Genomic DNA, 11,064 nt, shown 5'->3' with positions numbered 1-11,064 from the left:
TCTACCTGCCCTTTTTTTTATTTGTTTATCATACAATTTTTTTGTTTAATTGTTTTTAGTAATGGAGCCAGAGATTGATTGGCAGAATGTCGGATTTGGCATAAAGAAGACGGATTGCATGTTTGTAATGAAATGTTCAAACGGTGATGAGTTTAAACAAGAAGGTGAACTTAAGCCATATGCAAATATATTTTACACACTCATAGGTATACTTCAAGACATTACAATTGAATACGGGTGTAAGGGTGTTCATGTCTTTATAACCAAGAAGTAAACGGGTGTAAGGGTGTTCATGTCTTTATAACCAAGAAGTAATCGACGTTGAATCAATAATTTGCTTGAGAGGGATGTTTTTATAACCAACTTATCCCGAAAAACTACTCATATTTTCCAATAAAGAAATTAAAATTTACAATGTAAAAATAGATATTTTCCTCAAGTAATTTGCTATTTTACGAAATCATTAGGAAATAATTAATTATTTATACAAATTTTCCATTTCTATTATAATTAGAAAATCAAAATTAATTATTTATAATTTTCCTATTACAATTATGAAATAATAATTACCTACAATTTTCCTATTTAAATTAAGAAATAACTTTGGTAAAAGAGAAAAAATTAGGGAAACACGGGTGATAAGCTTACTTGGTTTAATAACATTACGATACATTGTTGATGAGCAAGGGGAAAAGAAATTAAGAAACTCAAGTTAGTCAACCCGATGTATTAAGATTGTAGGAGCAATAGAATTTTTTAGCAAATTAAAAAAATACGTAGTCAAGCATATATCAGATCTAACGATGAAGGTGATGGAATATCCTTAATTATAAAGTTTTATAGTTCAGGTCTTTAATTGGAAAAATATTAATAGTTGATGTCCTTAACGTAGTGTTAACTCATATCGAGAAAACCTTTGTTTTAAGAATCACAAAGTTTTGGGAACTCCCAGTAACAACTAAGGTGTATACCATTTTGGCGAGGTGTAAATCTTGGGAAGAAAAAGCTAAGTTCTACCGCATTTGATAGATTTTTCAAATAAGTCAACTCATGAGATTATATACGATGTGCTTTAAATTTGTTAGCACGAATAATTTAAAATTATAATTGTAGACAATAATATAATTATTGGATATGGACTGAACATAAGACTCTCTAACTTAAGACTAAATTAATCCCAAAAAAATACAAAACTACTTAAGCCTCACATTTTTACAACTTTGTTGAATCTACAAACCTTTTTGCCTGAAAAAATAAGTACATTTACAAAGTCCTATTCCTATAGAAATATAAAAACACCTATTTCTATGCAAATATCTTTTCACAATGGGAAAAACTAATTGTGAAATCTTATCAAATAACTCATCTTTCCTAAACATTGTCCTATTTTTTTTTATTTTTTTTTTTTTTTGAAATTGTCATCTCATTAATAATCAACTAAGCGTAGGTTACAATGAAGATAACAAATAGACAAAGCAAAATCAAGATTGCTAACGTAAAAAATACATTCAAAATAACTATCTAAATATCGTAATGGCCGCCGCTCCAAAATCATAAATTTCTTGAATCTATGAATAATCGATGTCTTTGCATCCTTCTTGATGGAGGGAAACAGTGTAGCCGTCTTGATGTATTCATCCACGAAACAAATCTGATAATCTCCCCGTCGATTAAAACTTATTATATTGATAACAATCCCACGAAAAAATGAAAAAACCCCGAAAGAAGGGACGGAACAACAGATCTCACCAAAAGGGAGACTATTATTGAAAATAAGATAGATCTGCATAATATTAGTTGTTTAAGAAAGCTTTTGTGGGGCTTACCATCGATGGATGATCGATGGAAGCCCCCGAATAATAATGGAGGCTAGGTTTTTAGAGAGTGTTTTTTTTTAAACATTGTCCTATTTTCGATTTTTATCAAAAGAGTATGCATATACATACAATACTTGGATGAATTCCAACTAATCCACTCCTTTCGGGGATAAAAATATTAATCTATAACAAGTGGGGTAGTTTTTGGTGTAGGTATGGACAATGTTCCAACAGGTAGGATAATTTAACGTTTTTTTGTTAAGAAGTTAGCAATAATATTGTGTAACTATTTTTAGTCATACCAGATTTTAGTACCATATATTGTGTAATTATTTTTAGCCATAACAAATTTTAGTACCCGTGCAACGCACGGGCACAAAATCTAGTTATCAATATTAATGTGGCAGTAGTTACAGTGACAATAATTACGTCGGGAGTAGTGAAAGTAACAATGATTATATGGAAGGATAGGTATGGGGATAGGATTTCTCTTGTATATTTACAAATTAATCATAAACAAATGTAATGCCGTGTAAATAGTTTTAGTTAATTGAAAATATATTTAATGCTAAATACAGGTAGCCCGGGCGAATTCGGACACCCATTCTCATGAACGCGGGTTCGAACCCCAACACAACATCTTTTGTTTTTGTTTTTTTAGCCTCAATTTTTCGACTAATTCCAAACCAGTGAAATTCACACAGTCGTTTTTGTTTTTTTTTTAGCCTCAATTTTTCGACTAATTCCAAACCAATGAAATTCACACAGTCATTAAATTAAGTTTCATCATTCTTAATAGAACGATTTCAATTAGGGTTCATCATCAATTGAATAAACAATTTTTCTGTTTAATTGAATTTTGGATTAGGGCTACATTCGAATTACTTATTTTAGGACGAAAACAATGAACAATTTCGATAAAATTGAAAAGTCGATCCATTAATTTTATTAATACAATTAAATTAGGGGGGAAATATTATACGAAATTCATTGTTTTGATCCCTAATTCAATTTTTGGATGAACCCTAATTTAGTCAGATGTGTAATTGAATTAGGGTTTCGTTAATTTGATGCAAAAAATTGTTTGATGCAAAAATTCATTATTTTGTAAACATTAATGGTTATTTTATAATAAATAATTTAATTTTTATGTAATTGCCTAAATATAAATGGAAACAAAATAAATGAAATAGGAAATAAAACTAACCATATATTAGTTAACTACATATGCAAAATGACTAACCTAACCCTAAATCCATTTAACCTAATTTACCATGGTTTGCCACGTGTCATGCCGCTATTGGATGGTGTACAAAAATTTTGTACACCTAGTGTATCTGTAGCCTTTTCGTAATTTAGGAAAACAAACTTGCGGCCTTATATTTAGTTAATTTATTACATGTACTTAAATTATTAAATTATGATTGTTTATAATAGTGCTTTTATTATACCTTTGACACGTTGCGAAATTATGGCTATTGACACGTGGCATCGTATTAGGCTGATGGTTTCAGCTTTAATATAATACTAGGTTTGGTGTCCGGCTATGCCCGGGCTACTTTTATTTACTATTTAAATTTTATTATCTATGAAATATGATTCGCTATATTTGGTTAACACATATATTTACAATTTATATCTTGAAATTATGATGAGAGGTAAAATTAATCAACAAATTATGAGACACGTTCACCTCTCCCGCTGTTAATATTATTACTTTCACTACATCCCCTATTAATACTATTACGTTTACTACTTCTTCGGTTACTGTTTGTTTTTTTTGGTGTAATGTAAGCTTTAGGTTACTGTTGTTAGTATAACTACTCATGCCATTTTTACAGTTAATCCGTTAGTTTTATCAAACTCATATATTTAAATAAATTAATATTTTCTTAAAATCGAATTGTTAGTTAATTTTTCATACTCTCTCCGGTGGTTCCTACTGTTACTTCACTACATGTGTTGTCACTACTATTAATTTCACTTCTCCCGCCGTCATTATTTTTTCTTTCACTACTCCCGCATTTATTATTGTTAATTTTACTACTCCCGTTGCTGCTAGTATGACTTTCACTACTCCCGTTGCTATTATTGTTGCTTTTACTACTCACATGGGTGGTTACTATCATAGTAGTTGATTATCTAGTTGTTTAGAGTTATATATTTAAACAAATCTGAAACATTATATTAGAATGTTATTTAAGAGTAATAATTATTATTTACTAATTAAATTACAAATTTAATGAATTATGAAATATTATATTTTTTGGAAATCTGATTTGATTTACTTACCTTTTAATAGTTTCCAAAATATAACATATACTTATTATATTATATTTGTGTATGTCAAATAATTAACATCTTTATATTAATTAATATTATACGTGGGACCCGTTATTTTAAGGAAACTCGCCATATTCTAATATTCTCTAAATTTATACTTTTAACCAAAAATATATAATATTTACATTTAAGTCCCTTGTTCAGGTCCATCATACAGCGCTAGTGATTTAAAACTATATAGTATAATTAATTTGTATAAATTTATTTAATTACATAGAAGTCTCTTGGTTTCTGGAACCGATATATACCTCAACCGATTTCAATCCCTTAATCGAAGATTGAAATTCTAACTTAGCCGTCGGAATTGCACTGTTGTACTCTCAATAAAAGATGCCTCTGATGCTCAGATTTTGAATATGGAAGCACTTAATTTCTCCTTCAATTTTAAAAAGGGTAAAATAAAATATGAGCTTTGAAATGTTGTTGGGCTACCAAATCTCATGATGATACTGTATTCAATAAAGAAAATTAAGAGGTTATGGCTTATAGGAAAATTAAGAAGTTATGGCCTGCTAATCCGATGGCCAAAGAAAACGGAGAACCCACATGTGCGAGAGCAGCTTATTATGTTAGTCAATATCTTGATCTTGAGCCAACCAAACCCGTTATTATTTTCTTGCCCTTTTTCTGAAATGGATTCTTTTCATTTTTGAATATTAATTACCCTCGGAACTTTCAAAATTGGGGCATTTCTTGTTGGGTTTTTGTGATTTTTCAAGTTTAATTAATGTAATTTGGAGATGGTAGGAGGAGCAGTGAGGCAATGAAATTGGGGATATAATGGAGGCCGCTGGTTATTGCTGGCGTTGTTGGCTGCTTTTACTTTTTTGTCGACGTTGACGTGTTTGAGGTCGTTGAATAAGCAACCAAGGTCTTGGGGAGTTCTTCATTGTTAAAAAAAAAAGATAAAATGGAGATGATAATTAGGAAAGAGAAAGACAAAAAGAACAGGGAAGACAGAACAATGAAGATGAAGCCCAGGAAAATAAAAGAAGTTACAAAAAAAAAAGAAAAAACAAAAAAAGAAGGGGAAAGAGGAATAAATAGACTAATAGAAGATGACCGACATCAACAGTAAACAAAATGACCAAGTGCAATCAGGGAAGGGATTAGGATAGTTAGGATTATAGTGAGTTAAAACTTAGTTTGGATTATTATAGAAAGGACACCCATAGTATGAATTATTCCCATTAATTAGTCCTTTTTATATGGTATCAATTGTTTGCCACTGATTAATTTTGTTATTCAAGTTAATTTTGGCAATGATTGAGGAATTAATCCTTGTTAATATATTATGAATTAGTGAGATAATTTAATTATAGCAGTGATTGATGATTGTTCTGGTTTAGTACGTTATTATACTTATTTTTTACGTTATATTTTTGAGCTTGCAGATTTGACCCACAATATATTTAGTAGAATGCAAAATTAAAGGCTCAATTAGAAGTTAATATAGTTAGGCGGGAAAAAAACGTAGAATCATCTATTCATTTAGTAAATAGGCGATAAGACCTATTAAATTTCTCATCGTTATATTTTACTTTGGGAAAAAATTAATCAAAACAGTTAAGTGGTATCTAATGTGTACTTCTGTTTTAATGAAAACTAGTTTTATATCCGTACAAAAATGTACCGGTACGTTTTTAAAATCTTTGTTACTTCTTACTCGTACTATTGTGCACTACGGTGATTATTTATTCTCTTTATGAAACCCTATTACTCTTTTGTTATAGCTGTCTACCTTCATCTTCTACCCCTTTATACTTGATAGATTTTCCTTCATAGAAACTCTTATGTTGCTACACTCATTTTTCATAATCATCATCCTCATTCAATATCACACGTCACAAGCAGAGTTCTTATTGCAAATTAAATTACTCAAAGAGGGAATGGTCTTGACAACTTTATCTGATGGATGCCCCAGACGCTTATGCCAAAGATCAAAAGTACCTTGATCAGTTATACTATGAACCGCCAAAGGTCGCTCCCCCGCACAAATCCGATAAAGTCCATCCCGTAGCTCACCGACTCCAATCGTCATCCTCAAGGAACGGTCTTGTATAAGACATGAATTTTGGGAGAATTCAAAACAATAATTAGTGTTTGTCGTAAGTTGAGATATAGAAATCAAATTGCACTTTAAGTTGGGAACAAATAACACTTTATGAAGAGTGGGAGACGGATTTATATATATAGAACCCATCGTCGTGGACACAACTTGTTGTCCATTGGGGAGACAGACGGGTCGGCCTAGAATCGTGTAACTGTCCTCCAAATATTGCAGAGTACCTGTAACATGATTAGAGGCTCCTGTATCAAGTATCCAAGAACACATACCACTGAGACGGTCGTTAGCGAGGAGGGAATGAGCACTGGCGCCTAAGATGACGGCATTGACTTGCGTCACAGGCTCCTTGTCACGGCTGGAATCTGAACCCGAGGCAGCACCCGAGTCCTTCCCACGAGCCACTTCCTTGCGCCAACGACGATACTCAGCCACCGTTCGTGGTCTCTCACCCGCGGATTTGGGCGCTCTAGCCAAAACGAATCCTATTTCACCAATCGGGAAACCGTTTGGATTTGAAAAAAAACCCAGAAACTTCATGGCCTCTGGTTTCACAAAAGGAACAGAATAATTGGCGTTGTGCACCCTTCTCCTGATCGCGTAATACCCTCCAATCGATAGAGGAATTAGGGATAGCTTAGGCAGCAACTTCAGACACATCCGGATTGGACTCGATTTTCAAACGTTCTTGTTAAACGACTACACTGTAGGCTCGGCTGAGACTAGGTAGAGGATCCAACTGAAACTGTTGGGACCTGACACTACCGTATAAGGAGGAATCAAGACCCATAAATAATTGGTGCAATCGTTCATTATCAAGACGTTTAAGGGCAGCGGAGCCTATGTCACATTCACATTTTCCGCACTTACAAGCAGACGGTGGTTCGTGCACAATAAGAGAATCCGAGAGGGTTTTTGATTTGCCATAATAAGTGGTTACATCCATACCTTTGGTTTGTTTACAGTTATTGAGTTGAGTTTTCAAACCGTGAATTTTGGTGCCGTCAACGACATCGAACTGCTCTTTCAATTCCGCCCATAACACTGATGCATCCGCCACATAGGAGACATTGTCGAGAATGGAGGGATCGATTGTGTTGCGTAGCCATTGCACGTAGGGATGGCAATAGTGGCTCAATCCGAACCGAAACCGAACCGAATCGAAGGAAAAAGTTCGATCCAAATCCACCTTTGGAAAACCCATAACCGATCCACTATTTAAAAATCCATATCCAAAGCCACCATTGAAAAACCCGAACCAAATCCAAACCCGATCCATTCTTACCCGAACCCGATCCATTCAAATATTTTTGAAAATTTTGGGTTTATTAAGCTTGAAATTTCAAATTTGTTATATTAGACGAATTTTTTATATGGCTAAAAGAAGTTTTGGATCGGGTTTTGGATTATATGATTGATCGGGTATGGATTTGGAGCAGATATGGATTTGAAAAAGGTATATTGGATTGGATATGGATTTCAAAATTTTGGATATGGATCGGGTTTGGATATGAATCGGTGATCCATTAAGTAAGTGGATCGGGTGTGGATCTCGCAAAACCCGATCCAACCCGATCCATTGCCATCCCTAATTACACGAGTGTACAGTGAACGGCCTCCCAATTGTCGAGGTCAAATTTGCTTATTGGCTTTTTGATCGAACCATCTATAAATCCGAATTTGCGTCGAGCTTTTAAAGACATCGTCATGGAGTGTTGCCAGTCATGGTAGTTGTCACGACGAAGCATGATATGAGATATTTTTGCGCCAGGACCATATTGGGATCCGAGATAATACGGGCTCGAAGGGTCGATTTTTGGAAATTCGACAGTGGAATCGAGCTTGTCGCCCATGGCAGCTGACTTGAGAATTTTCGTGGTTTTAGGGTTTTTGAGAAGAAATCCCTGATACCATGATAAGCGTATGAAGGGAAAAAGTTGAGTCTTATTGATCAATGCCCACTGGCTTATATAGTTACAATGTATGGTGTGAATACAATCAATATTGCTATAATATCTCCTATAATTACGGCATATATAATATCCAAAGATATCGGTATAACCGATATATTCCTAACATATCTTAACAATACAAATTTGAGTTTTATTTTTTCATTTCTGAATTTTTTTGAAATTATAATGTTCATACTTGTTATACTCTTTCTATGGATATCTTTCCTATATATATTTTTCTAAAATTTGCATTGACTGGGTTAAATAAATCTACCCCAAATATGTGGTGGGGGTTACCTTCAAAAAGTTACTTTTTATTCCCGTAAATTAAGGGATCAATAGAAACTCTCAAAAAAAATTTCACGTTTATAGTATAGAGATGATCATCAAATCCTTTGGATAAGAATAAATTTTGTAAGGGCCTAGTATGTTAATGTGATTGGACATAGTTAATGTGTAATGTAATCAACTGATTTTGTAAAGAATTTATGATGTTGATATTTTTTTGGTGTTGACCAGGAATATCCGTACCGACAGTTGAGGTAATCTTCTTCGGTACTGAAGGCAATTTAATGGATTGACCCCAAGTTATAAATGTGTAATGGGAGACTATGATGTTAATCTTAATTTATTAAGTAAGTTGTTAAAATTTAATTGTATTCTTAAAATTATATTATAGGTAAGTGATATTTGATGATAGATGTACGTTGGAATATTTTCAAACTATGCTCAAATAAAAAGAAATGTTGTCATTAGAACGTGGGTTTGTTGTGGGCCCATTTAATTTTTATATTTTTTTTCCTGAGAACCAATCAGAGTGTTTTAAAGATCTCAGCTTTTTTTTAATTTTTTTTTACGTGTTACCTTATTTAGCTATATGCTTTTTGGAGGAAAAACTAAGAGAATTTTTATTCTCTTAGTAGTAGGGGGGATGACATCTTTTGATCAAGTTATTAATCCGCTAAATGTAATACAATTTCAGCCCACTTGTTCTTTTCTCTATATGGCAACATTCAAAATTATGTAACATATTTTTAATGTAAACTAGAATTAGTGAAACTAGTTATTTTTGGTGCTACCTAAAATTAGTAAACCGAGTTATTTTTGGAATTGAATAATTGTTGGGTACTTTTGTCCATGTGACAATGTTTTAAAAGGAGATGTTACAATTTTAAAAGGAATCTCAAACCTACGAGGTTTAATTTCTCATCATTGTTGTTCTATTAAGACGGATATATCCGACATAAGTTAAAAACGGGTAGAATAATATTTTATTTGTGTAGATGTTGTTAGTATTTTAGACCATGTAAGACTCATCTTATGATATAAAATTACTTACTAATTTTATGCGACTGTCTAAAATCTACATGCATGCAAAGATTTTAAGACGGAAAATTCCTTACGTCGGATATAAGGCGAAATGGACACCACAAAGATCGCCTACCTTTGTAGTTCTTGAGCTATGTAAATGTGGATGATCCTCCTCTTACACCAAACCATCAAAATAGATGGTCTCCTTTGGTGTGCACCCAAGAGTAGCCCAAAACTTACTACAAATAATATTAACTAGATAATACTCCCTCCGGCTTCCTATTTTCTTCCCACTTACCTTATTAGGAAGTATTTTCTTTTCTTCCCACTCCTCATCATTTCCTTTTTTGGTAAGTCTTTTTACCATTTTGTCCCAATAACTTTCATATAATTACATTGTTTGCCACTGATTAATTTCTTTAAATAATTCTGTTTAATAAATTTTTCAAGATTAAATGAGTTAATCCTAATTAACTAACTTAAACACTCCCTCCAAAATTTTTAGATTTTTTACAATTTACGCACCAAAACCTTCATATTTTTGGATCAAAAAACCCATTTTTTAGATATCATACCTGCAAACCCAACCTAAACCCAATATCACACCTAAATTCATTACTACTCCTACCCATGAAGCCTCCTTTATCCCTCTTTTCATCTCACAAACCCTAATTTCTGCATCTCTCCTACCTTTGCGGCGCAATACATTCACCATTTTTCTTGTTTCTTTTTTTAGATCTAATTAATGTCCTCTATAAGATCCTAAACATACTATGTCTTCTTCCAAACGGTACTTTCCTAAGACATTATATTACTACTCGGATACTCATGGGTATGGTGAACCTGATTCCTACGAAGGATTTGATGACGTATTTGAATATTCCGATTGTGAGATTTCATCAGTATCTATTCTAAAGCACTGGGACCAAAAATTAGCAGAGCGTCACATGGATGGTTCAATTGGACGTCGCAAAAAAGTTAAGCCGTCTAAAACATCAAAAGATACGGTTTCATCTGATGATGACGACGATGATATTTATGGTGATAGCTTGGATCTCTGGAAAGATCTTGGGGCAGTTAATGAAATGAAAGGGTTAATAAAAGAGGATAACAAAGAGGAATAAAAAATGGAGGAACAAAGAAAAAAGGCAAACCCAGAAAAGAAAGAGCAAAACCCAGAAAAGAAAGAGGAAAACCCGGAAAAGAAAGAGGAAAACCCAGAAAAGAAAGAGGAGGGGATGAAGGTATATCTCTTTCATAATTTAATTTATTGTGCTGTAAATTGACGTTTTAGTGCTGTAAAATTGGTTAGTGTGCATAAAATTGCTGTTTTTATTGCTGTAAAATGCATTTTTCTGCAATATTTTGATGTTATATTGCTGTAAAATGGGTTAATGTGCAGGAAATGGCTGTTTTTGTGTGTTTATGTGCTGTAAATTGACGTTTTAGTGCTGTTAAATTGGTTAATGTGCTGAAAGTTGCTGGATTTTTGCCGTAAAATGCATTTTTTTGCTGTAAAATGGATTTTTGTGCAGGAAATGGCTGTTTTTTTTTTTTTGCTGGATAATGTCATTTT

The sequence above is a fragment of the Silene latifolia genome, chromosome 10 (assembly GCF_048544455.1).
Source record: "Silene latifolia isolate original U9 population chromosome 10, ASM4854445v1, whole genome shotgun sequence".
Taxonomy (NCBI): Eukaryota; Viridiplantae; Streptophyta; class Magnoliopsida; order Caryophyllales; family Caryophyllaceae; genus Silene; species Silene latifolia.
This window is presented reverse-complemented; position numbering follows the sequence as displayed.